The sequence below is a fragment of the Sphaeramia orbicularis genome, chromosome 22, assembly GCF_902148855.1.
Source record: "Sphaeramia orbicularis chromosome 22, fSphaOr1.1, whole genome shotgun sequence".
In the NCBI taxonomy this organism is placed as follows: Eukaryota; Metazoa; Chordata; class Actinopteri; order Kurtiformes; family Apogonidae; genus Sphaeramia; species Sphaeramia orbicularis.
In genome coordinates, this window is record NC_043978.1 from 1635185 (window position 1) to 1658892 (window position 23708).

At 39.2% G+C, this 23708-nt stretch overlaps 1 protein-coding gene across 3 annotated transcripts in view; it reads right to left on the reverse strand.

The window, feature by feature from the left end:
- The window catches only part of LOC115413636 (guanine nucleotide-binding protein G(q) subunit alpha-like), a 49437-nt gene that overhangs the window by 22476 nt on the left and 3253 nt on the right, over positions 1-23708 (reverse strand). The window lies entirely within an intron of this gene.

The following is a 23708-nucleotide window of genomic DNA, read 5'->3' on the forward strand; positions in this document are numbered from 1 at the left end:
ATGGTTTGAAGTGTTATGCTGTGTCCACAATAGGGGTGTAACAGTGCACTCGTTTATACTGAACCATTTCTGTTTGGCGCCTTTAATACAATACAGAGGTGTACCGAACAAATACCAATGTGAAGAATGCCGCAAACACTCGCCTTAAGTTTCCACACAAACCTTGAGGTGGAATGCACACAGTATAAGCAGGGTGACTGCAAGCAGAACCCATGTGCAATATTTGATATCCCAGATGGATGTCAAAGCGGTACATGCACCATCCACATGCTGAAGGTGAACCAGCATGGCAGCTCAGAGGAGCGTCACAGGTACAAAGACAGAGTTGGAAGACCCTCCGTCTTCCCTAAGGTCTCATATTTGGGAGCATTTCAGATTCCCTGTCACTTATGTAAATGGACAGTGACAAGTCGACAAAACGAGAGTGGTGTGCCGGCATTGTTTCATGAAGATCGGATATTGGTTAAGTTTTTTTTTAATGAAATCGGTCTCCTTCACTGTACTGAAAACGTAACGAAAGTGTATCAAACCAAAGACACCTTTACTGAAAACATACTGAACCGAAATTTTTCTGTACCTTTACACCCCTAGTCCACAGGCAAGCATACATTCTACTTTTAAATCCTGAGAAGTTTTGCATTTGAAGCACTCAACAACCTTGGCACAAAAACACCCTGAGCACAGCATTTTGTTCCACTGTGCTCCTGGTGGTTTAAGTTGAAAAAAGTGGAACTTTTGGAATAGCATCAAACTAGTCAATGTCACTTCTCTCTCACTAACCAATAAAACCAAGCTGATAAATCCACCTGATATTTGAAGTTTAAACAACCATATTCATGCCTGAAAAAATTTTAAAACTACTTTCTATGACCCAACAACAGTAGCAAAAGCTTTAAAAAGTAGGCTAAAACTTATAACTTACAGCAGCCAGTGATAAAAAAAAAAAATGAAATAATGCGGAAGACCTTGTTTGTAACCATAGAAACATTAAGCATGTGTTAGAAGCCTCTGAAAATCAGGTTGTGGGTGCTTCTGGCGCAAAAAAATATTGCATGTTGACACAGGTCCTTATTAGGCCAATATGAACTATACTAGTATGTGACCCGTGGGGAACCAAGGGCTGTAGACGTGGGAGTTTTTGTGCTGGGGAGAGCAGAGTTTGGGGAAAATGTGTTAGTCTGTATTCATAAGTAGTGACATAAAATTGTTTGGCAGGTAATTCTTAAAAATGTGAACGGCAATACATATATTAATATGCAGGCATGCCTGCAGAGTGAAATAATGAGCCATGAAGCGCACGAGCGGGGTGAATAGTTCGTAAGATGGGGGGGGATTCGTAAGCCACTCCAGGGTGGGGGGGTCTGTGCTGCGTGCATGTCACCATGAATACATAAAGAAGTGAAAGTGAAACTTAACAGGCGTTACTAATTCCTCTACGTCTCCCACTGTTGTGAAGCTCATTTACCTTTTCACTACCTCCTGAAACTTCACAAACTTTGTTTAAGGGGGCACTGCCCCCGCCCCCCCTTGCCCTTTCCAGAACTGGCTCCGATACTGATATGTCGGGACTGTAGCTAGTAAATGCAGCTTTCTTGCTTTTAACTTCATTTCCCGTCATGCAGTGTGGTATGTGTTTAATGTATTCCAAAACAACTAAAATCTCCAAAAACATTGGTCCTATCAACTTGCCGAGATATTTAATGTGAAGACGGTACTATTCCTCAACTGTAGGTACCAAATAGGCCAGGTAAAAATGTCTCAATTTCTCAGAATCATGCCTACACACACACACAGACGCTTTGAGCCCTTCCAATGTTATGATACAGATGCAATACAACATGAATACTACAATCATTTAAAAAGAATGACATGAGAGTAACAGAACATGAAACAACAATCTACTTCACAGAAGCAGATGAAATTCATTCATTTTCTAAACCCCTTAATCCTAGAAAGGGTTGGGGGGTGCTGGAGCCTATCTCAGCTGCCATCAACCAATCACTCTTACATTCACACCTATGGTTGATTTAGAGTGACCATTAAACCAATTATGGTGCACGTCTTTGGAGGGTGGGAGGAAGCCGGAGTACCCAGGGAGAACATGCAAACTCCACACAGAAAGTCCATCTTGTTTCCACGTCGACCAAGTTGACACAAATGCTGTCAGTACCTCCTGCATAAAACGTTTGTCCTTCACAGTAAGAGGACATGCAACATACAACAGATAATATGCAGTAAAAGCTTCACTTAATTAAATCTGCTTATTTTCACTAGTTGCTTAATGTTTCATCTTTTTTCATTTCCTCACATAACACCTTGAATCTTTTTGGCAGTAAGCAATAGTACTGAAACTACCCCAAACAGGCGGTCTACAACAATACCCTTTCACCCACTGCTAAAAAAGAATCCTAGAGGAAACATGGAACTGTAGCACTTAACCCTCCCCACAGAAACATAGAAAAAGCCCTGCAAGAGCTCAAGCTCCATTTGGAATCCTGCACTAAACTGCCAAAAGGTAACAGCAGGGGTCACTATCAAAAGGCTGCATACCATCAGTGATCCTCCTCGGCCCTGCTGAGACCATATCTGGCATTATGGTAACGGCAATATTTCAACATGTGTCTAGTTGCTATATATATATATATATATATATATATAAAAATGAAGCCATGGACAACACTTGAAATGACACATATACTTAAAAACTATAATTTTCTCCCTTTCATGCCATGAACAACTTTGATGTTTATGGAAAAAAAATTCTGTGTTCAGTAAAACACCAGATTTAAATGATGGCCAAATAAAGCCCCAGTTGACAGAGGGGGACTGGCAGGTGGGGGTTTGGAGAGACTAGCCCACATTCTCATACTAGTGCTATCTGTTCTTGATGCCCAGAGACACCACCCTGAGGCCCTAAAAATGCTGATAGCATTTCAGTCATCAGTGCAATCAAAAGGGAACCGAGAACATCCATAATATCTCCAAACTGAAAGGGAGAGACACACACACATACACTTATCTCACCACCACCTACATTCAAGGTTTTTGAAGAGCAGCCATATTTCTGTTACCATAGCAACCCCTTCTCTGTCTCCCTCTCTCTTTCCATTTGTGTGCATTTTTTTCTTCTTTAAAAAAAAAAAACTCCCATCCACCCTTTCTCTCTCCTCTTTCGTAGCAGACAGTAAATATAACTGCAGGCCCCTCAGGCTGCCTTTGTGCTCTTCTTCTTTGGTGTACCACACAGAAGAAGACGAGCCTCTACTCCACAGAGCCCTTCACATAGGCTTAACTGGTTTGAGGTCAATATCAGGTGGCGGGGCTTCCTAACACGAGGGATCATAGAAGAAAAAAATGTTATGAGCGACAGCAGCTTCTTCACTGATTCAGGAAGAAATTCCTTAAGCTAAAATACACTTTGGGTTTCAAGCCCCTACCCATAAGGGGAAATGAACCACCCTTAATCATCTTCTACTCCAACAAAATGTCCAATTTTGGAAACAGAGAGACCAGAAAGACTAAAAAGGTCTTCTTCTCATCTCTAAAAACACAGAGGAGATGAATCAATGTGTTGCAGTGAATGATAACATGCCGACAATGCAGGATGCCAAATAAAAAGTGCTTTTATAGATAGCATTGAAGCTGCAAGAAAGGATGGAAGCCTTCAGCATGTCGGGGTGGGGTGGGGTGCAGCAGAGGGGTTTTAAAGTAGACCTGTAGACATCTTCAGTCCAGGTCTCCTGTTCCTATTCAACTGTTTAGGTACACAGTGCCTTTTGGTAGATTATGTCCCCATACACCTGCCTTCAGAACAAAAAAAGGGTCTTAAGAGTCACTGGATTATGTGTTTTTCTTTTGTTGTGCTGATTTTATTTTGTTTATTCTTGACTACACCTTAAACTTACAAAACCTCCTGAAAAGGTTTTTCAACATACTTAAAGGTGCGGGAAACTTTCATCACGAATTTTTCATCAAATCTGTAAAACCCCAGTCATAGTCTAAGTATCACGAATCCATCTTTCTGTCATTACTCACCTGAATCTCTTGCATCACGGTGAACAATTTCGAAGTGTACTCTACCATAAACAAACTATTTGTTTACAAACAGACAGATCAGACAGATCTTCAGAATTTTGTCGCGACAGGAATTGTGGGAAGCGGAGGTTTGCGCAGCCTCCTGGCAGCAGCAACAAATATGACGTGGAAACGGCTGGAGCTCCACTTCCCTTCAGCCGTTTACATGTTTCAACAGTTTCTGCTTCGTGTTTGTTGCAGCCATTTGATATCATACGGTTGTGCTGCCACTGCCAAGCGGCTGTACGAACCTCTGCTTCCCACAATGCACATCGCGACAAAATTCTGAAGATGTCCAAGTTAACTACTGGCTCTGTTTGTAAAGAAATGGTTTGTTTATGGTGGAGTACACTTCAAAATTGTTCACCGTGATGCAAGAGATTCAAGTGAGTAATCACAGAAAGACTTACTGATTCGTGATACTGAGGATATGACTGGGGTTTTACAGATTTGATGAAAAATTGGTGACGAAAGTCTCCTGCACCTTTAAGAGACCCCTACATTTGCTGATTGACATGCATCTCTTCCCTGACCAATCGAGCCCCTTCCATGTGACTCTTTCCAGAAGAAAACATGAAAATGCTCAACTCCCAGCGAGAACTAGATTATGCTGTTAATTTAACATGGATACAAATAAATGTGATTCTGTCCTCGTCTCTGCAAGAAAAGCCTGTGCTTTATCAAGATACTAGTGATTACAGCAGTTTGTTGAATAACACGTGATCCCACATCCACTGCATTATCAGCTCATCACATCACTTCAGGTGTGTTCTAATGTTCTGAGTATACTTCTGTAATGTTACCCTTACACTAACTGAAACACAATTGTCCTCTCTTTTGAAAAGGCAACATATCAGTGTGGGGCTGCACGATTAATCGATTTTAAATCGAAATCGGATTTTTTAATTCGGACAATTTTTAAAAAAGGGAAATCGTAAAATTGATTTCATCTCTCTCGTGCCTCCAGGCCGCGTGCTTGCGGGCTACCGTAGGCTCTTCCTCCTATCAGTGACAGCGGTCTGTCACAGAAGTTCATGTAATGACCGGACTTTAAATGTGTTAATGAGCCCGCAGTACTTATAGCAATGTAAGCCGTGGCTTCACGCACGGATCCCGCAACTGAAATAGAACTGCATGCGGATCATTCATCTTGCGTTGTTCCGGATCCGTACCGTACTGTCTTCTTCCAAACCGGGTCCGGGTCTCGGGGTCAGCAGCCTCAGCAGAGGAGCTCACACAGCCCCCTGCCCACACACATCCACCAGCTCCACACATAGAATCACTCCAGCGTGTCCTGGGTCGGTCTGTTCCACGCACGGTTCCCCCAGTTTAAATAGAACCATATGGGGATCACTCATATCATGTGGTCCACGCACGCACAACAGATGCCTGTCACTGACTTACATTGGTATCGCTTCTGTAGGCCCAGATACCCCAAATAGAACAAAAAAGAAAAAAAAAAACTTTTTTTTTAAAATAATTAATTTAGTCCTCTTACTTGCTAAATTTTTCATTCACAAAGGTAAGTTCTGTAACACAAAACCAAATATTATTTATTTTTTGAAAGATGTTGAACTTTATTTAAAGCTGTTAGATAAATCTGGAAACAAAAAGGCTATAAAAAACATAGGCATTTGGTCTGATTTGGACATTGTATTATAGTGTATTCTCCCTGGCAAACTTATGTTATTTTCTTGTTGTATACATTGTTTGTATACTCTGCTTCATTCAAAACAGATTTAATTAAGAAAAAATAAACTTCTGTGGGTTCATCACATGATACCATCACAGATTTGAGGTCAGAGCAGTGCCTTGCATTGTGGGCTGCTCACGAAAACGACACGCTGACTTCTGTTGTCTTTTGTAGTTTTACCCAAAAATTGAAATTGAAAATCGAGTTTTTAGAGGAAAAAAAAAAAAAAAAATCGGGATTTTTTTTTTTTGGCCAAAATCATCCAACCCTATATCAGTGTAACTGTGGCACCTCAAAAATCTAATTATTTCTACAACAATAATAATCTTTACAGATACAATATGCTTCACATTGGTCAGTGCTCAGATCCTAACAAGAATCTTAAAAAGAGTTTATCAGCTGCAATGGTCCTTGGAGTGAATGTGGTTCAGAAAAAGAGAGAGGATCACTCTCCAGCTTAATGTCTGATTTATTTCTCGTGACCCCGTCACAAGATCTGCTTCTGCCGTCTTCTTTTAACTGTCCCTCTTTCCACAGACAAATACACTACAAGCTACTGTATCCCCTTTTCCTGTCTGGATTGTACCAGTTAAAGCCACAACCATTTCAAATCCTTCATCGAGTACCCCCACTCCCCCTACCCCCGACACAACCCTGCCTAACCTCCCGAAGGCTACAAATATGCCTCTCCATTCTCATCCCTCTCTGTCAAGAATTTTGGATATTCATAACTAGAATCCATCCTCTCTTTTTTGGTAATGACCTAGAAAAAGGAGGTCACCTTTTAATAGCTCACACACTACTTGGGTTTGATAGCGCTTTCTGTTCTAGGTACAGTAAGAAAGAAAAAAAGGCAACACGCTTAGATTCAGCCCCAGTGCAACAGTGCGAGGTACACCACACAGCCCACATATGAGCACTGGGCTTTTGTGGAGCTTTAGTGTTTCTTTGAACAGAAAAGGAAAAGGGGACACCAAATATTAAAACTCCAAACTGAGTTGAAACTGTTTCAAGGTGCACCGAGTTAGTTAAAAAAGTGAAAACAAAGGACATTAAAGATATTTATATATATAATATTATATTTATTAGAAGGGAAAAAAAAAAGAGTGGAAGGACGGGGGATAAATTTTGGAGAAAAAACTCAATTTATGACAAAAATATAGTAATTTACAGGAAAAATGCAGTGGCTGTGTGTGTTCTGTGTAGGACTGTGATGCAGGAGGCTGGAGTTTGTATCCACCAACATGTTGATTACCAACATATTCACAAACCAGGGGCATTTTCTTCCCTCCATATAGTTAATTTACATTTGTTTAAAACTTGTTTATATGATGAGTACTTTCATACAGAATGAGAATATTGAAAAAGCAGTGTTAGGTTTTTTTGATTGTTTTTTTTTCAGAACAAAGTCAGTTTCTCTGACTATCAACCAACTCGTTTGCTTGGATCAGACATCATGTGACAGCAACGATAGCGAATCTGTTGATTTCTGCTACACTGTTTTGTACGAGATGCAAAATATTTGTGGGCAAGTGTATCACACATGAATACTGTTTATTCATCATGCTCCTAGTGTGTAAGAACCTTTAAGCCCCAAAAGTTTAAGCAGTATTGAAAGTGTAGACAAGTGTTCCTTTAGACATTATTATATCATATATAAAATGATAATCTTATATCATATTTCTTTTGTCTGGTCATTCCTCACATTCGGGCTGTAAGACAGTCAAGAAAGAGTTGGAAGTCAGTTTAGGGATAATGAGTTAAAATCATCATGATGTGATTTGAAACAAGTGATGTAAACAGGTGACTATGTCATAAATTTGGTACAAAAACACCATCCAGGGAGACTGATCTCACGAAATGGCATTGTATGGCATGCCACTTCTTATGGCATTTGGCATGCTATACCCACGCATATTCAACCTTTCGCGTGTTATTCAACGCCATTTGATCACATGTCAATTTACAGCAAGATCTCCATTTCACATAACCCTAACAGCATGGTATTTGACGCATTGATTCAGGTTGGACAGGGGGCTACTAATGGCGTGAACATACACGCGGAAAGCTTATAATGCAGTGGTTCCCAACCTTTTTTGGCTCGTGACCCCATTTTAAACATCACAAATTTCTGGCGACCCCAGACATTAAAAACGTAGACTTTTATTTTTGCTAAAATTATGTTTTTTTTTGATCATGTAATAGTTTGCTATACTATGTTGCAAATAGAAATAAATTTTAGATGACATTTAGTCTATATAATATATATATATATATATATATATATATATATATATATATATATATACACACATATAAAATTATTGACGGAGGAAGTAAAGCCAGGTGTGGATTACTGCACAAAGTGAGAACTTTATTTTCCTTGGTCAGGATATGTACAGTCAGTCCAGCTTGGATTTACAAGGCTGACAATTAATACTGAACAAACAAGAACTCAAACTATGAATTATGAAAGAGCTGCAGCATCTGAAACCAACCACAATGAACATTTGACAGATAAACAGAACCACAATGCTGTAGTTTCAGCTTCACAGTTTGTCATGTCTTTTATGTATTGGGATTGTCTCTCTCAACTCACCATATATTTTTTATTAGTAATTTTTTTTTTTTTTTTTTTTTTTTAGCAATTACTAGAAATTTCAGGCGACCCCATTTGAATTCCAGGCAACCCCATGTGGGGTCCTGACCCCAAGGTTGAAAAACAGTTTTAATATATAAAAATAACACACCAATTAAAAGTGGTGTGTATATTTACGCGAGTCATTATATCATGTTGATCCAGGACAGATCTAATCCCTCAGTCTGATCACCAATATGGAAGAAAATTAGTGAAATGTTTAACATGTTGTTATGGCCCCTGAACCCCCCTGGACCCCCTGGACCCCTCTGCCCTGAACCTGTACTCCTGTTGCTCCCTGACTCTCCTACAGGCTCTGTTTTACGCACACCGTTGGCCTGAACTGGAATTGAAAATCTCTCTGACAATACCAGTCAATAACATTACCTGACACAAAAATGTTGACAATATTATGACATAGTGAAATATTAAGCAGAGCTTTCTAATAGCTCCACCCCACCACAAAACACTTAGCTCCTCCTACTCATTGATACCCTGCCTAGTCAAGGATTCATTTTGACTTTTAAATTGAAGATAATTGTAATTCAATTAAATGACTGTCTTTTTGGGTAGTTCAGTCAAACCAAGACAAACCAAGTCTTAACTTTCAATCTGTTGGCACTTTGTCTGACAAATCGGGTGAACAGACTTGGGGGGGGGGCGGGGGATCAGCTTGAAAATTTTACGAAGTTCAAATTTTCAAAAATTCATTTTAAAAAAATCCAAACATTAAAATTCAGCCATCAAACTGTGCTGACTTATAGAAATTTGTTGGAAAAAAAAATCTTGGATGGACGACGGAATTCCTGGTACACACGCTTCATTGAGCAGAAGCATAGATTGTCATTTAAAAATATCTGGTGTAAGACGACGTACTGAGTCAACTTCTTTACTCAAGCAAAAGTATGAAAACACAAGTTCTAAAATGTACGTAAAAAATAGAAGTCAAAATTATTTCTACATTTCTAGTGGCTGTTTGTGTGCCAAGTTCACCAAACCTCACCTAATCTACACTTGCGGAAAAAATTATTAGACCACCCTTGTTTTCTTCAATTTCTTGTTCATTTTAATGTGTGGTACAACTAAAGGTACATTTGTTTGGACAAATATAATGATAACAACAAAAATAGCTCATATTAGTTTAATTTCAGAGCTGATATCTATCCCTTTTTCATGTTTTCTTGATAATAAGTAAAATCACTTCAGTTCTTACATCAATATCTATGGCACTGTACTGACAAAACAGTGCTTTTAGGCATTCCATGTTTTCTTTTCTGTCTGTTTTAGTCACATGATACACAAAGGAGTTAGTACTTGCTTGCATAACCATTGTTTTTGATGACTTTTGATGGTCTCATAATTTTTCTGCAACTGTACATTGGAACTAGTTCTAGTCTCAGGCTCTCAGGCCAAAAAGATGACACCCTTTCATCATCACCAAATCTTCATCTTCTGTATGTTTTGCCCCATTATGTCTTTTACATAGCTACGTCTGTAATATGTCTTATGCACTGCTTTATTTGACAAGGGGTAGTCTTTTCTGTGAGCTACGTATTATCCCATGTATGGAAGCTGAAATTGGCCTTGATGTTAAAATGGTGTGCAGGGAGACAAAAAAAAAAAAAAAAAAAAACATTCCCTGTAAATAAATTAGATCAAACGTAGAGTATAGATGTTTGTGCTAAAGGAAGCAAAGTTTATGGTAAAATAAACATGCAAGTATATATACCTGAAAACTCTACTTAAGTACAGTAAGGAAGAATTTGTATTTTGTTACATCTCACCTCTGCCTAGATTGTTTCAACAAAGCTAAAAATGTTCAGAAAACATAACCTGAAGGGATTGTGATGCAGACTCATACAAAAGGGTGCAAGTTCTACAGCTGAGGCCAGCCAGACTACAGAAGCGTGTCAAATGAAAGTCTTGCATATAAAGTGTGGTCAACAGTAACAGGTCTCTATCCAGTAAAGGCTCCAAACACTTCACCTGGCTCTTCCGTTGCCAGGTTAGCCATTACATAATGCAACTGATGTCAGCTTGTGACAACACCTGATGGACTTAGCACTGCTGTCTTGCAGTGCAGGTAGCTATACTGGTTGTGCTGGTGTGCTTGGAGGGCCTGCTTTATTTACACTGTGTGCTCAGGCCTTAGAATTCTTGTCTGACTGTCCACTGGCCTGGGAGGCCTTGTGCACCAGCAGCACCATGTCTTTACACCAGATTCCCCATATCTGCGACACATTTTCAGTGAACAAAAGATGGACATGGTCAGCATCGCGGAAATACACAAAATGGTCACAGGTTATAAAAGGTATTATCAGGGTTTATCAACTGTCCTTTCAGGTAATCCATGACCATCCAATCAGCAGTGAGGAAAACAGAAAAGAGCACCATGGAGTGGAATATAAATTTAATATTCTTAGTAACTGAATAATAATTGTATTAATAAATTAGAATAAGATTTGAAAAATATTGTGCTGTATTGGCTTTGTCATGTTCTCACCAGTTTTTAAACTATTTTCACTGAATAAAAACTGATAACACTCATTTTCGTAACCTTAACTTAAAAATTTAAATTTAATTTAGCGGGAAATTACAAAAATGAGGGACTATATTCATATCTTTGTCTTCATGTGTCTTTAACTTGGTACATCTTTTAACATATAATTTAAACCCATGATCTCTCCTATTCTAGACCAAAAATTTGCCTTTGACTGGAAAGAAGAGCTTGCCCTTTATCATAATAATTATCAACCTCTACTGATATGTTTAGCGTGATCAAATTTTGCCCCAGTTTCCAAGTTCTATACGCAATGTAATGAAACTAGTTCCACAGGAGATGGAGTATATGACTACATCTAGAATTACAGATAACTAAAGTACAAATCGTCAGGTCATTCTTTTAAACATTGGAATGCAACTAATTTTGGCTTTTGGCGATTCTGCTTTAAGGTCTGTCAGCACAAAAAGTGTTCACTTAATCCACTTCAACCTGCAGGCGTGTGTGTGTAAGAAACTTTGCTGACACTATGGAAAAGTCATGTAGACTGAAAACAAGTGTGAGCATCTCTATAGCAACATCTTTACTGCAGAAATTAACACAGGTCACAAATTATGAACTGTCTTAAAACTAAATTGTTGGAGAAAATGACTCTAAGAGGCAATGACTGGCTGCAACAATTGAGTGAGTTTGCACAATAATGTACAATTGTTTAAGGTCAAAATACCCCTTAACTTATCAACCACCAGTTCAGGTAATGTGTTATTGTTTTACGTACTACATCTGATGGACAAACTTTGGGGTCGAAAAACCATCAGAAATGCAATACAGTTAAAATGTATGATACATTCACATGGGAACTTGCATAATGATTACAGGTGGGTCTTTTGTCCACATGTAGGGTTTGAATCCCCTTTGAAATGTATTTTTCAAGACAATGTTCCTCAATGATACTATAGTACTATTACTATTTCTGAATTAGACCAAAGAGTAGCTGAAATTGAATTTAAATAAATAAATAAATGAATAAATAAGTAAGTAAGTAAGTAACTAAGTAAGTAAGTACTCTAAAAACCTCAAAACTGATAGTCAGGTGTTAGCCTGTTATTAGCCCAGACATTAAGTGTCACTATGTGTCTACTCAGGCAGTCACATGTCAAACCAGCGTAGTGTGGGTCTCAGTCTTCCACTAAATCCATCCTGGAAACTAGCCCCTTTCAGTTCATTACGAAGGAAAAAAGATGAGGCCAGAAAAGCCTGGAGCTACACAACATACACAAAAGCTGCCTAACCAACTGTGGACATACACTGATCCTGTGGTCAACACCACGGCAAAGATGTTAGCTCTGCTGTGAAGGCCCATTTCTTCCCGCTCTCCTGCAGTGACCTGTGCCATGCACAAGTCTGAAGCAGAGGCACGAGCAGGAAGCAGGACGACTTCCTTCTCTCAGTGCTGCAGCTTTCCAACATGTGCTGCTTGCTGTCAGGGTCTGGGATAAACACTGCAGCATTGTGCTGATGTGCATCTGCTCGGTGCCGCTGTGCGTGGGTGTCCGAGCTGTAAATTGAATATACATGCTACAGAATTCCCTGCACATAATACACACACCTTCATTTGACCAGCTTAGGGTGGCTTTGTCTGTTCACCATTGAGTATGCGCGGAGTGCTGTTCTATACAGTGTGTGGGTGAGGGTTAAAAAAAAAAAAAAAAGATTTGGAGCCAGCAGTCTATTACACACACTGCATCAGGCTGCTAGTGACTAAAGCTAAATCCTAATATGCTAAATCCTGCATACTGACATGTTTTTAAGCCATGGCAGATAATTTAGGAAATCTTAGCAATTTAATTTGATGCAATTTTAACAAAAGACATTACACATGATTAGCAAAGTGTCTTTAATGTCCCCAATTTATGTTTTCACAAATAGTTTTGATAAATGCTGTCCCCTCCAGGATGTTGCATTCACAAATCCAATTCTCAATTAATTCTCTTCGCCCTTTCACCTGATATCATTCCATGTACTACCTGTAAGTATGGGAAAATAATTTTTCATCAAGTAGCTTTCTGCCTTTATTGAACTGTGCTGCATATATTGTAAGATACATCAAAAATGTTGGAAAACCTTTCAGCAGTTTAGGATGCAACAATCCTTAAACGGCCTGCAAAATCCATGTTCTACCTTTAGTGCTAACAGACCATAGATATCAATACAACTTAAATTCCCTACAACAGAAAAATTAATGTTAGAAACAATCCATTATACAACACTCCTTTGAGCTGTAGCTACACATGAGATGTCTGTCAAGAAACACATTTCATTCAATAAACAGGAGTCCATCTCAGAAGCCATGAGTCAGTGTCCATCAAGGCCCAGCACAGCTCAAAACCTTCTATTCACCATAAACAGGGTTCCTACAGGTTTCTACGAGTTAAATTTAAGGCTTTTTAAGACCTTTTTAAAACTACTTAGAACTGAATTTAAAGCCTATTTCACAGCCATACTGGCAAAAAAATTTGTGACTCCTAGAATTTAGGAAAATACATTTATTTACTCAAATGCCTTGATTCCCACCGTTGAGTCATTTCTCACTGGGGGCTGCAAAGGTAGCGATAATTGGTTCCCAAAATAAATTGTCGGGTTGGAACAGGTGGAACTGAATAGACTAAAGTTACTTTCTTTGGAGTTTGGACATTTAACAGACACATTTAAGACAGTTTATGGCAACATAACTTAAGACCTACCATATAAAATGTAATACCTGTTTAGGGCTGCACGATTTTGGAAAAAAAAAAAATCCCGATTTTTTCCTCTAAAAACTCGATTTTCGATTTTGATTTCGATTTTTGGGTAAAACTACAAAAGACAACAGAAGTCAGCATGTCGTTTTCGTGAGCAGCCCACAATGCAAGGCACTGCTCTGACCTCAAATCTGTGATGGTATCACGTGATGAACCCCCAGAAGTTTATTTTTTCTTAATTAAATCTTTATTGAATGAAATAGAGTATACAAACAATATATGCAACAAGAAAATAACATAAGTTTGCCAGGGGGAATACACTATAATACAATGTCCAAATCAGAGCAAATACTTATGTTTTTTATAGCCTTTTTGTTTCCAGATTTATCTAACAGCTTTAAATAAAGTTCAACATCTTTCAAAAAATAAATAATATTTGTTTTTGTGTTACAGAACTTACATTTGTGAATGAAAAATTTAGCAAGTAAGAGGACTAAATTAATTATTTAAATTTTTTTATATATATATATATATGTGTGTGTGTGTTGTTGTTGTTTTTTTTTTTAATTTTATTATTATTATTATTTTTCCTGGGTATCTGGGCCCACAGAAGTGATACCAATGTAAGTCAGTGACAGGCATCAGTCGTGCGTGCGTGCGCGCGTGCATGCGTGTGTGCGTGGACCAGGTTAATATAAGTGATCCACATGCGGTTCTGTTTAAACTGAGGGATCCGTGCGTGGAATAGACTGACCCAGGACACACTGGAGGGATTCTATCCTGGAGCGGGTGGATGTGTGTGGGCACAGGGCTGTGTGGGCTCCTCTGCTGAGGCTGATGACCCCGAGACCTGGACCCGGATCGGAAGAAGACAGTACGGTACGGATCCGGGACAACGTAAGATGAGTGATCCACATGCAGTTCTATTTCAGTTGCGGGATCCGTGCGTGAAGCCACGGCTTACAGTGCTATAAGTACTGCGGGCTCATGAACACATTTAAAGTCCGGCCATTGCACGGAGTTCTGTGACAGACCGCTGTCACTGATAGGAGGAGGAGCCTATGGGAGCCCGCAAGCGCACGGCCCGCAGGCACGAGAGAGATGAAATCGATTTTACGATTTCCCTTTTTTAAAAATCGTCCAAATTAAAAAATCCGATTTCGATTTAAAATCGATTAATCGTGCAGCCCTATACCTGTTAAAGACTTTTTTTAAGGTATTAATACAGATTTGTAAATTCAAGACTGTTAAGACTTTTTAAGACCCCGTGGGAATCCTGATAAAATCAATACTGTAAATATGGACCATGAGAACACTTTAGAGGGTCCAAATAAGATAGTTGAGACCAGAATTATTCTTGAGAAAAATATGATCTTCATACTTACTACCTTTGGGACAAATCATTGGGACCCAGAGTGTTTTTAAAGCATCTAGTGGTTGTTAGTGTAATTATACTTCAATATACATACTATTATTACTGTTATTATAGGTCAATATACATGTGCAGTGGATTCACTGTTAAGCCCACAGTTGTTACCCTTGAGTACAAACCAGAATCAAAGTGACAGATGAATGGTGAAAAGCTGAAATGGTGCAATAAGGATGAGCATGACTGTACACAGCTGCTGGTGGGGGGAAATATGATGGAATGTGGCTCCTCGTCCACACAGATGGAGCAGCATATAGTGGCAAGGAAATGAGAGAGAGGCTGCGTCCCCGTCCTGTCTGGGGACCGGGGAGGCAGTGGTATGTGGGACAGTCACCATTCAGCCTGTTTCACCCCAACATCTCCAGAGAAGCAGCCATGACCCCATTTAAAAATGCCTGTGTGTGTTGGTGAGCAGTATGAGCAGCTACGGAAAAGACACCACGCCAAATAAAAGCTCTGTGAAACGAGAGCTGCTTAATTCATTACCTCTATGAGAGTAATGAAGTGACGGCAGAGCCTTTGACCCTGGCGTGACCAATTCAAACTTGTTTAAAGAGGATGTGTTGTGAAAAGTTGGTCTGGGAGATGTAAAAGTACGTTGAAATACTCCAGACAAGTGTGGTCTGAAACAAGCTCTTGTGAGTTATGTGCATTTATGATGTCACAACTACTATTGTTACAACTACGCAAGTACTAACAGGTATCTAGTGTGGTGTCTATGGCCCTGACAAGAAAGGGGCATGAACAGCAGCAATTTATTTGCATCTTTGCAGTAGATACTGAAACAGTCCCTGTGGTGGACTGAACACCAGAAGATACGGACGTGGTAGTATCAATGATCTATGAGGTGTTTTGGGCTGAACTTCCACACTGCAAAAATCTAAATCTTACCAAGATAATTTTCCCTTGTTCCATTGGCAGATTTTTTTGCTTGAATTAAGCAAAAAAAGTCTTGAGTTAAGCAAAAAATCTGTCAATGGAACAAGTGAAAATTAATTTAGTAATATTTCTTGAAATACAATTTTCCAGATCTATTGTCTGTAAATCAGTTATTATATCTCACTGAAAAGTTACTTTTCAGGTGATTATGTCTTATTTTAAGTGTGATGAGATATTTTGACTAGAAATGACAAAAATACACTTGGTAAGATTTAGATTTTTGCAGTGTATCCCTGGGTATAGGTTTGGCTTAAGGCTCATTTATGCTCACCTTACATATGTTAATAGGTTCGTCCATTTCTAACATTGTCAAGCGTCACTGTCTTCATACTTCCATGTGTCCAATGCATTGGAATAAATGTTTCTCATCCAAGAGACTAATCTCATGAAACTGCGTTGTACGTTACGCCAGTTCTTATGGCATTTGGCATGCTATATGAACACATTTTTGACCTTTATGCCATTTGAATGTGTGTCAATTTACACCAAGATCTCCAGTTCACTTAACCCTAACCCTCAGTGCATGGTATAGTCAAATACCACAAAGAGTAAGGTTTTTTGAGAGGAAGAAGTAGAAGAAGAACAAGTAAATAATAACAAACATGGTGATGGCAGAGGAGGTTTTGCTAATGTGAACACTAATCTTGATATTAAAAAGGGTAGCTGGCATAAATATGTTGATAGTTTTTCACGAACTCACACAGTCCCTCTTTGAAAAGTTCCGCTATTTCTGGACATTATTGTCCTCAAATCTCAACACTGGCTCCACAGTTCCCGGTGGTATTGTTCCGTATTCTCTGTCTGAGTTCGCATCCACAAGCTCCCGGAGAACGGACAGTAGTACAGACTTAATGTATGCAGAAGACGGACAGAACACTCTGTCCATACCTGTCTGCGTCTTTAATGTAGAGCATAACTTAGCCTTTACAGGAGCTCCCAAAAGTAAGTCGACCCTTTGCAGCAGCTGCATTAAGGGCTTTGGCATCAACTTCATTCAAGTGTAGATTGTATGCAATTTACTGTCACACTTGAAACAATGATACAACTGAGTCTTCTGAAAACAGTGTCAGGGAATCAAACTGTATGTCTGCATTTTAACCAGTCAACTAGACTGCAACACATCACAAAAACACAAAACATTAAGAAGTGATGACACCAAAAAGTCTGTCTTCATTACCTCTGTTTTTCTCTCCGTCCTCTGTCTTCATTACATCTGTATTTCTGTCCGTTCTCTGTGTTCATTGCATCTGTATTTCTGTCCGTCCTCTTTCTTCATTACGTCTGTATTTCTGTCCGTTCTCTTTCTTCATTACGTCTGTATTTCTGTCTATCTTCTGTCTTCATTACATCTGTATTTCTGTCCGTTCTCTGTGTTCATTGCATCTGTTTTTCTCTCCGTCCTCTGTCTTCATTACGTCTGTATTTCTGTCCGTCCCGTCTTCATTACATCTGTATTTCTGTCCGTCCTCTGTCTTCATTACGTCTGTATTTCTGTCCGTTCTCTTTCTTCATTACGTCTGTATTTCTGTCTATCTTCTGTCTTCATTACATCTGTATTTCTGTCCGTTCTCTGTGTTCATTGCATCTGTTTTTCTCTCCGTCCTCTGTCTTCATTACGTCTGTATTTCTGTGCGTTCTCCGTCTTCATTACGTCTGTATTTCTGTCCGTCCTCTGTCTTCATTACGTCTGTATTTCTGTCCGTCCCGTCTTCATTACATCTGTATTTCTGTCCGTCCTCTGTCTTCATTACGTCTGTATTTCTGTCCGTCCTCTGTCTTCATTACGTCTGTATTTCTGTCCGTCCTCTGTCTTCATTACGTCTGTATTTCTGTCCGTCCCATCTTCATTACGTCTGTATTTCTGTCCGTCCTCTGTCTTCATTACGTCTGTATTTCTGTCCGTCCTCTGTCTTCATTACGTCTGTATTTCTGTCCGTCCCATCTTCATTACGTCTGTATTTCTGTCCGTCCTCTGTCTTCATTACGTCTGTATTTCTGTCCGTCCTCTGTCTTCATTATGTCTGTATTTCTGTCCATCCTCTGGGAGCTTGTGGAATGGGAACCCAAATGGAGAATACGTTGCAGTACCACCTGGAACTGTGGGGGCAGTGTTGAGATTTGAAGAGAATAATTTCCAGAAATGGCTAAACTTTTCAAAGAGTGAGTTGGTGAAAAACTACTGATATATTTATGCCAACTAACCCTTCTCAATATTAACATTATGGTATTGATAAACCCTGATGTTTTTGGTTTTCCCAACAGCACTGAAGACAGAAAAATAGGTCTTTTCTACGTGTTGCGGCAACATAAAACTTGTTCGGAAAATTCTTCTCACCAACTCTGTGTCTGACATTGTGATGCATTTTCGTGATGTTAAGTCCAGATGAGAGACCTGGGTTTGGGTCTCTGAGGGGAGGGTCAGCTCTGAACACTCAGGGACATCCTAGACACAGCGGTCGGCGTTCACTGAGAAGGACCGCTAAACAGGGAAGTGAATACTTCACTGGATGACACAAATGCAACAAGTCTTTTACATATTTGGATGGAATCAGGAGTGATCTGTCGCAAACTGGGTGAAAGTCTGTCAAGTACATGCAGAGCAATGTATAGTGTGATGTTAACTGATACTTTATCTGTCTATGCACAAAAACCAACACAAGTTAATGATTCAAAGTGACTGGTAACCTCCAGATTATTTTGCTGTGGGTCAGTTCATAAATTTGAAGTGAAATGGTCAGAGCATCATCAAAGGATTTAGAGATCTGGAGACTGCAGGAAAACTATCACACTTTAAAAAAAAACAAAAAAAAACAGACAGTCCTGCATACTTCAAACCATCAGTGAAAGATGGATTTTCTTTTGTAGTGAATCATTTGATGTATCCCATTACTGTCATAACAAAATCAGAATCTATCATAGTGATCAGTTTAATATGCTGCTGCACTTCACTACTAAAGAGTATAAAGAAGAGATGTGCTTTTATATATAATGAATGTACTGGATCGCCAAGGTAGAACCCACAGCAGGTGATTGGTCAGAACCACACAGATGTTGTCAGCTGGATGTTCTTTATTTGCAACAATTGAAGGCACAGCTGTACAAATTATTATTTGCGTGTATGTGTGTGTGTGGTTCAGAATCAATGATAGTGATCAGTTCAAAATGCTGCTGCACTTCACTACTAAAGGGTATTATTTATATATTAATTATATAGGCCTACGCTATTAATTAGAAAATAAAGCAAATAATCTGAATTTGAACTGTGAACATTTACTACAAAATCTGATCATGATAAAAAGGAAGTCAGTAGTGATATTCACTAGCACTAAAAGTACACGTACACACACACACACACACACACACACACACACAATACCACTGAGGAGTTGAGCTAGAAGTTCACCATATATGATCAAAATAAGACGGCTTGGCAGGAGAAGGAAGGTCAGTAATAAACATCCATGTCTAACCCCTGACCTTTTTCCTGGTTCAATCATACATAATCATCCTCTGAATGATGTCTCAACCTGCTGGCAAGATATACCGCAGCTATGCACAAGTTTAACTATTCCCACACCTAACATTTTGGCAAACAGCGAGGAGTTAAGCCATCGTACCTGGTATATGTCAAAAAACTATTTATATGTTGTTGCATTTTACTGTTTTCATCTCACTGTATCCTTCACAAATAAGTTGAAAACACAAATAGCTGTTATTTCTTCAACTTTCACTCAGGACCACAAATCAGGCTTTAAATCTGAAAGAAATATTGATTTTGCATTCATTATGACAATTAGCAATAGATAGACTGACTTGCATACAATGGCTTAGGCAACATGAACTACACAAAGTGCTAAAAACAGATATGACGAGTATATCTTGGTCTTATGTCTTTTACATTGCTTTTGTCAATTTGTTATGTCCCTTGAATCCTTTTCATCTTGTTCTATTACAGATTTTTTAAAACCACAAATAACCAGCCTCTTTTTTCAAGTTTCACTCAGGACCAAAAGTCAGTCTTCACACTATACAGACTTGGCTGTTCTATGAAAATCACTGATACTGACTAAACTTCACCAGCCCTGCTGCCATTCCTCATGCCTACAACTACGTGCTACCAAGCCATCATCCACACTTGTCCAACTCATGACCAATTCTCAAACACTCTACAGTCTACTCTCGTTATACCGCCAACTTCCATTCACGGCCAAATTGGCGGTATAGCAAAAATGGCGTTACAACGGGTTGCGTCCATAATGTGCATGTCTTTACTATATGATGTCTATGCTGCCTCCGTTAACCCGTTCTAATTGCGTTTCTAAATAAATCTTGATTCTGTTATGTTGTAAGGGATCATTTAAAGTGGGGAAACATTTTAAGCATTATTATACCGTGTCGGGAAATGACACCCCATCATCTTGAGGCTTTGGCTTAATCCCACGTCCTCTTCCCGACATCCTGACCTACTGAGTGTTCTGCGATAAATGAACGGTGGCCGTTCCGTAGACCTACTCGTAGCTTGTCGCGATCAGCGTCTGGCGCGTTTGTTTCAGTGCATTGTTAAAATTTATGTGTACTCGATGGCAATCACGCTGGCGGTATAACGGTCGGGAAATCAATGGTATAAGTGTTGTTTGTGCATGGAACTGGGCTGGCGGATGGCGATAGGCGGAAATGGTGGTAAAACGGCGGGCGGTTTAACGAGAGTAGACTGTATTTCCAGGGGTGTCAAACATGTGGTCCAGGGGCCAAATTTGGCCCACCAAAGACTCCAGTCCAGCCCATGGGATGAATTTGTTAAATGCAAAAATTATACTTGGATATTAACAATATTCTAATTCAGGGGCCACATACAGACCAGTTCAATCTCATGTGGGTCAGACCAGTAAAATACTATCATAAAAACCTATAAATACTGACTATGCCACTCAAATAACTCACATAATAAACTGGTGAGATGTAAATTATTTTTCAAAATGGAAAAATACTGAACATGTGATACAGGGAAGAGAAATCTCAAGTATTATTGCAGAGACTGATACAGTCAAAAATGAACTCAACCAAGTAGTTACAGTGACTAGTTTCACCTTAGGAATGTGGCTAAGTGTAATACGAAAATACAAATTAGAAAGGGAACTCCCTTTACTTTAGTGGCCTGCTTATAATAAAAACTTTATCCCAGGTACCCAGGACCTGAGATATAAGCAGTGGATTAATAAAGGTATAACGGCTTGGTGTGTACTAATTAAGGACGGCCGCTTTAAAAATTTTCAAGAATTAAAACAGGAATTTGACTTGACAAATCGAGATCACTTCCAGTACCTACAACTAAGGGACTTTTATAACAAAAAAAAGCACAATACTGATTCTAATAACAATGGGCTTGTAAAAATGATAATTGGAATATATCATTCTAAAAAATACAAAATTATATCATCTCTTTACAAACATTTAATGGGGAAGAGAGGTTGGAACACTTTAGATGTGAAACAGAAGTCTTTTGGTTTATTGTAGTCAATGTATGCCAAATGTCCCCTATGTTTGTCTTGTTTTGTAATGTACATAAAATGAACGATAAAAATTAAGTTAATAAAAAATAAAAAAAATAGGACCAATGGCCCTGTAGCTTACTGGCCAAATTAAAAGCTTTGGGAAATGTATCCAGATGCCTTTTATTATCACCCAGTTCTGTGTATTTATAATATTACAGAACTAGCCCATGTTTTGGTCATATTCCAATCAGATCTGTAAAAAATTCAAATTCCAACTTGATATCATTGATACTGATTTATTGGATCAATCCCCTTCCTATCTGTTATAATGGAAAAATTTTTCAAAGTCACACCAAATCCAGAATCAGATCCAGATCGAAATAATTTCAATACCTTGTGTTGACATCATCATACAGAAGCTGTATACCAAGTTTGAAGTCAATCAGAACTGGAGTTTCGGAGAAGAAGACGATTGAAATGTTTTCCCCATAAGAGCCCACGTTAAATTTTCCGTAAGTTCCCGGATCCAGAAGAAGATCCTGATCAGCATGTGGACATTATGTTTTGGTCATCTCCCCATCAGGGCTGGACTGTAGAAATTTCAACTTGATATCATTTATATTTACTGAGTTATTGCATCGATCCACTTCCTATCTCTTATAATGGGGAATTTATTCACAGTCGCACCAAATCCAGAATCAGAATGGGATCGAAATAATTTCACTAACTTTTGTTGACATTATCATAAAGAAGCTGTATACCAAGTTTGAAGTCAATCGGAATTGTAGTTTCAGAGAAGAAGACGATTGAAAGTTTTGTAAAGGATGATAGACGACGACAGACGACGACGACAGACGACGACGACAGACGACGACGACAGACGATGACGACGACAGACGATGGCGACGACAGACGATGGTGACGACAGACGACGACCCCGGATGCCGCATTGACGACAATAGCTCACGGCCTGTTGGCCGGTAAGCTAAAAACTACAAATACTCATAACTCCAAATTTACACTAAAACAAACTATAATTTCACAAAAAATGTGAATAACCTGAACAAATATGAACAACCTAATTGTACCAATATTCTGCCTGTTATTAAATGTTTTGTGTATTTATAGAGCCACTGTGCTCTGTAAGATGTGAAATGTAGGGCGGCTGTGGCTCAGGTGGTAGAGCTGGTTGTCCGATGACCAAAGGGTCAGCAGTTGGAATCCTGGCTCCGACTGTCGAAGTGTGTGAATGTGAGTGTGAGGAATTGTAAAGCACTTTGGGCACCATGAAGGTGTAGAAAATGCACTATATAAGTTCAGTCCATTTACCATATAATGTAAATGACAAACTAAGGCAGAATATTGTTAAAACTGCACTTATTTTTCTTAAGACATTTCAGTTTGTTTTGTAAATATTTCCATACTGTAATTTTACTTTTTTCACTCTAAAACATGATGGTAACATTGTACTGGTCCAGCCCACTTCAGATCATATTGGGTTGAATGTGGCCCCTGGACTAAAATGAGTTTAACAGCCCTGCTCCATTCTGATCACCAAACTCACTGTGTTGACATCATTCTTTGGATATTGTACTGATCCAGGACATTGCGTTTCTTCATGATACATGTGAAAGCTGCATTTTTATGAGTAGTGAATACCTGCTGGTCCAGTGGCAGCTGGACTGAGAGTTCACAGTTTACCTTCGTCAGCACATTGACAAAGCCTAAAGAGTTTGCCCTTGGAGCTCACTTTACTGACTGTTTGCTCGCTCGAGCAGTTCATTTACCCAATGTAGCAAAGGCCACAGCTCCTGCCCCACTGTGTTTTGACCAAGTAGAGGCAAACCACTGGTCTGTGGAGCAGGAAGCTGCCGCTATGGCCTGATATGGCCCTCAGTGACAGGCAGCCAGACTATGGGCACTGCTGCTGCAGACCGGCACAGTCACTCTGCTCTGACCACAGGGTTAAGAGTTTTAGTAGTGACTGCCATACAGCTGAATAAAGATATAGTTTTAATCTAAATGGGACTATTTGACAAAGCGCCTTTTTAAAAACTATCAGTGAATGGGTCAACATTAAGGGTTAAACACAACATCAGAATGGTAAATCCAGAAATCAGATGAGAACAGGCAAAAAAAGAACACTAAACACACAGCTTTTTCAAGAGTTGATGACGAAATGGACAGGGACTGAGTGATCTC